This window comes from Sapajus apella, unplaced genomic scaffold, assembly GCF_009761245.1.
Source record: "Sapajus apella isolate SASKATOON/1434 unplaced genomic scaffold, GSC_monkey_1.0 scaffold3, whole genome shotgun sequence".
NCBI classification, from domain to species: Eukaryota; Metazoa; Chordata; class Mammalia; order Primates; family Cebidae; genus Sapajus; species Sapajus apella.
Genome location: NW_022436943.1, coordinates 12,529,475 through 12,535,474, shown reverse-complemented (window position 1 = coordinate 12,535,474; position 6,000 = coordinate 12,529,475).

Below are 6,000 nucleotides of genomic sequence, written 5' to 3'. Positions count from 1 at the left end.
TTTTCTGTGTAATCAAAGTGGATAAATACTGTTTTTTAGAAAACATCCCTTTCCCTTGAACCTATTTTTCTTGGTGTCTTTGTATTTATGTTTTTAATATTAAATTTCATATTATATATGTCCTATTTAATATAAGGCTTAGATAAAATCCAGATATCTAGGGGGAAAGTGTCACTCTTTCTACCAATCAAAACTTAGAAGTCTTTAGTTGGATATTCTTTAGCATTCACTTGTCACCTTAATCATAAGGCGCAGAGTTGGCTTCTTGTATCTGTGGCTGTAATGTGTTATTCTCTTCTGATAGTCCAGTTGTTCTCTAGTTTTTTTTTTTTTTTTTTTTTGTCTCAGTATACATATATACAGTCCCAGCAAAAAGCATGACTCATCACAGCAATGATTTTCAACAGAAAACTCATGTGGCTCTTGCTTCAACAATGTCTTCCCTTATATCCCCCCAAATATACACTCTGTGATGAAATTTATATATATGTTTTTATTTTTTTGATGGCAGATGCTGCGACAACCAATATTTTAACTTTTGTGCCTTGCTTATAAAATTAGTTGAGAAATATTTGTCCAAGGAAATTAAAGCTTTATAGAAGCAAAAATACTCGTGGAAATCAATAAAAATCAAGGAGGATGTCTTTTAGTGTAATGTCTTAAGGCTTTCATGATGTTGTCTGACAAGTTCCCATGTTATTTAAATAATTTAATACTCATTTCTCTAATCTGTAAAAGGTAAACAATAATAATATCTACATTAAATAGCTGTTTTAAGCAGTAAAATAATACAGATATGGTTCTTGGCAAGCAGTAAGTGTTGTATAAATGCTACTGTGATGAAGATGAGCACAGCAGGGAAGAGAAAGATGGAATGAGGAGAGATTTTTTTAAAAACAATATATTTCAGGCAAAACTATTTTTTTTAAAAAAGAACATATTTCAGGCAAAAGTAACCTACATTGTCACAACTCAGAATACAGGCTACCAGGAGAGTGAATATAGTGACAGAATAGTGCATAATATGGAAATTTAGAAGTCTAGAAATATATTTCTTGATCCAAGTGCTGGTTATGTAGGTTTCTTCAATTTTCAAAAATTCATCAAGCTGTATAATTATTATTTAAGCACTTTTTATATGTAAGCTGTACTTCAATAAAAATATTATTTTAAAAAATGTTCCTGACACTCCCACCATCAACTGCTCTGTGCCTTACACATAATATTTACTGTAGTCAATTAACACTTTTGCATGGCACTGCTTACCATTCTTTAGGCTTTTTAAATTATCTTGATTTAAAAAAACACATTGTTTTCATGATTCATTTTCTCAGACTCTGCCTCTTGAATTTTTTTCCTCTGATTTTTTTATTACTAACAACAATATCCTTCATCATCAAAAATCCACTGAAGAGTTATGAAACAGATTGATGTCCATCAAGGGGTTGGCTTTTTTAAAAATCAGATATTTTGATGAATAGAATCATCATTATTTCAGATAGAGCTGTCAGTAGGTAATAAGTAACCTAAGTGAGGCAATAATAGCCTCATGTTTTTAAATTAAATGACATTGTTCAATGCTTTGAATTAAAAAATAATTTAAATAAAAATATTTTAAGTTATTTTCAATTGCTGATTTATCCTGAAATAAATTTCAAATCCCCCTTCAGTACATGTTTAGTTCAGAAAATTCAATTGTATGCCAAATTAACCCATCTAAAACTCAGTTGTTGTTGTGTTGTACAAGCATGTGGACAGCTGACCATATTTGCTTTTCATTAGCCTCATACTTCAGTAAGGGAGAGACCAATACACAAAAACAGCTCATTCTACATTATTGGAGTCAGCAAATAGATGAGTAGGATGAACCAGACCTTCTGCCTTCTTCTCACTTCCGTTCTCTCCCACATTACTCCTCAACACACACAGGCACTCCCAAAAGAACAAGCACAAAAGGACAATTATCACATTTTAGTTCCACATTCCTCCTCATTTTTGCATATAGATCTACACATATAAAAGGGTCTGCATTCCCACATGCCATATGCTAAGCAATCCTGGCTTGCAGAGACTGTGGAGTGCTTGGTGGAATTCATAGATGTGCATTTATTTAAACTTTGCAAGCTTACACAGCTCTGCAAATTTCCTTGAGCTGCCCTTGCATTATCCTTGCAACAAAAATGTGATTCCCATTCTTTGATATATTTTACAACTCTGTTGCATCCTCAACCTCTTCTGATATTTTGAGAAACATAATTTGGATATTAGGCAGTTGTCTCTGTTATCCCAACTCCAAATTGTTGGCTTCTTATCTATTTCTCTGAGCAGTTCCATCCTCAGGCTCAAGCACAAATTTATTCTGGTTTAGTGATATTATCCTCCCATCACCAAGCCATTTCACATCCTCTGCACCATCTGTTTGTGGTATATCTTCACTACAGCATTTGCTACCAGGAGGAAAGTATTTAACTGGAGTTCTTTCTTTCCTTGATAAGCACATTATTATAACTTCAAGAGACCTTGAAATTACTGTACATTATATGTTCAGGAATATTAATATTTTAAATGATTCGGTGTTATTATGGTAAAACAAGGGATCATCTACCCTTTTTGTTGTAGGCATACATGTTTTGGCCCATAAGCATTAACAGTAAGAGTTCTGATTAAAATTTGTTTTCCTGTTCTTTCCAACAGCTTAATAACTGTACATAGTCCTGTAAATGCTTGATACCATAATATTGCTGTTTCTAGAGGAGAAAAAAAAAAACAAAACTAGATTTGATTTAGTAAATGTTGATGAAGAAATAAAGCTGATATGAAGACCATATTACATGTTCTGTGTTAACAATTAAGGGGAGTCCCTCTCCTTTAACGTCTCTCAATTGTCTCTATAGTTCATGCAGGTGACTATACTTTGCCAAATAATAGTTGTTTTATTTGTTAGGGAATTCTCCTATTTCATTGTACTTCATCCTAAACTTCACCCAAACTGTTTTCCCTCTACCCATAAGAAGGTGGTGGAGTTTCTCATTAGCAGGCAATTCCTATGATTCCCTTGTAATTTTACATACATTCATACACACACACATTTAAAACAGTGATTCTCCATGTAAACTATTAGATAATTTCTGTAATTAATAGATATTGAATATATGTGTGAATGAGGGTCTCATGCTGGTAAATGTTTAAATCACTGGCCCTTAGAGGAGGAAGAGAAACAAAACTAATTTGACACCTGTTAGGATTTTCCTGGAGTAAATACTCCCACCATGGCCTAACAATATCACTAACATCATTGAATGTGCAGTTGGGATGTTGTCCACAGAGGACAGGTTCTGGGGCAGAAAGTAAAGAAAGAAAAGGTGGATTGCACATCTGGAGGGGCAAATAAAAGACACCTGCCTATATATGAAACAATGAATTTTATGAGTTAAAGAGATTTAGTAGTTGAAGTTTTTGTGTTGAAACATGATTTTGTTTAAAAATATTCATATTCGATTACTATGATCCAAACATACTTGCCTGGGGTGTGGCGGCTCATGTCTGTAATCCCAGCTGGGGCAGGTGGATCACCTGAGGTCAGGAGTTCACGTTCAGCCTGCCCAACATGGAGAAACCCCCTCTCTAATAAAAATATAAAAATTAGCCAGGCATGGTGACACATGCCTGTACTCCCAGCTACTCAGGAGGCTGAGGTATGAGAATCACTTGAGCCGGGAGGCTGAGTTTGCTTTGAGCCAAGATCCTGCCACTGTGCTCCATCCTGGATGACAGAGTGAGATTCCATGTCAAATAAATAAATAAACTTAAAAAAACATACTTGCCTTCTTTCAATCTTGTATGTAGGCTAAGGTCTTTCCTATTGAGTCATACAATTTTGAACACATAAGGAATTTAAATAATTTTGTCATTTTTGTATGGCATTTGACAGTGTTCTCTAAAAAAGCATTTAAATTAATTTTTTGCTTAAATTATATTTTAAAATTAACATGTAAAATTTGTGGTATATGAGAAATTTTAATGTAGCTCATTTTACAAATGGTGAACACTATTTCAATTTTTAGTTAATTTTATAAGCATAAACATAACCTGTTAACATAAAATTTATATATTTTATAGTTTAAAATATAAACTGTTTGATTTTATAATTTTTGTGATTTGATTTTAAATGATGAGCTGAGGTAGAACATTCCAATCAGCCATTTATAATTGCTTTCCACAAAATAGTTTCCAATAAAAAAGATTAGTAACAATTATATACAGTTTTGATTTTCATATTGGAATATGGATATTTCATATTGGAATAATTATGAAAATCAAAACTATATATAATTGTTACTAAACTTTTTCTTAATATCGATATTTGAAATACCAGACATTTTGATATGTCAATCAACAGTTTTCATCAGAGGTATATCAATTATGTTCCTGATAAAGAAAATATTATTTGTGAAATACTTAATATATTTTCATTTTTATGGTTACTCTTACTTTACTTTTTAACATGAGTTTTATGACAAAGGTGGATGTTTCAGTGGAACTAAAGGCGATGTCTGACTTCTTCTGTCCATATTATATGTTATCACTTCAAACTCCAGGATAAATTAGCAGTTTTATATAGTTTATGTCATAGAATAATGTTCTACTTCACCATCAAAGAGTCTGAATTAAAAATTTAAAAGCTCATATATTCTAATCATAAAGTAGCACATGCAAATTATCAGAAAAATATTAAAAACTTAGAAAAGCAGAAAAGTTTAAGGAAAATTTATTAAAAGATACATGGTAACCTTGTCATTAACATAAACATTTGAGTATACAATTTTCAGTAATTCTATATTTATATACTCACATGCACATAAGTACTTCCTTTTTAAAAAATATTTTTTTATGGTGTACACTCTGTTTTGTAGACTCTAGCCCAATGCTGTGAATATTTTACAATGGTATTGGAATCTTTCATAACATGGGTTTCATTTTATATAGGGTTGTCTCTTGTATGAGTAAACTATTAATTTTCTTAAATCATTTCTTTTTTATTCATGATGTAGGTATCTTTTATTTCCTTATTTAAAAAAAACACACAGTTAATAACTATTTCTGTCTTTGTCTACATCTGTATTGATGTCTTTGGGAAAATATCTAGAGTACATGTGACACACATTTTAAGACTTTTGATACATAAAAACAAATTAACTTGTTAAAAATTCTGCTAAACTATACTAACACCAGCAGTATCTGAGAGTTCCTATTCCTCTATGGGCCTTACTATTTCATCTATTTCATCATTGTCAATTTTATCATAGCAAGTTTAGATTATTTTCTGTGTATCAATTTTTTGCTTAAGATGAAAATAGCATGTAATCGTATAGCAGAGGACAAAAATTCTTTCCTCTACATATACTGTTAGTAACTCTTTAACTATACACTCTCTACCATTAAAAGCATAAAGGATCAAGTTGACCACTTTTTACCACAGTAAGTAAGGATCAAGTTTACCACTATTTGATGGGAGACTGTTCTACAAAGTTCCCTCTCATTGCTGCACGTCTTGCCATCCTTTTGTTCTGGATAATCTTTTCAAAGGCATTTGTATAGGAAATGCCTTTTGTTGTATAGGAAACAACAATTAGTTAAAGATAAGGTCTCTTTCTGGGGAAAAGGGAACACTTAGCTGCCATCCAGAGTAAGAAAGATATGTTTTCTTTTGTGGCAAAAGTTGTGTAAGTTGGCTAGTAGCTGTTTTAAAAGAAAGGGGTTTCCTAACCTGGAGTTTCCTCAGCTGTAACACAAACCCACTTGCAATACACAGCATCCTCTTGGCCCTCCTTCATGTTGTCCCTACTAGACATGGGTGGCAAAAGGAGCCAATGCAAACATGAAGTTTATGATGTCTGCTCTGCTGTGAGCAATAAAGCCTTTTGTCTCTGTTTCAAGAGTCTCGTGTCTTCTGTCAACATCCATGAAACTGTGGCAGGCTAACTTGTTAGCTTACAATTA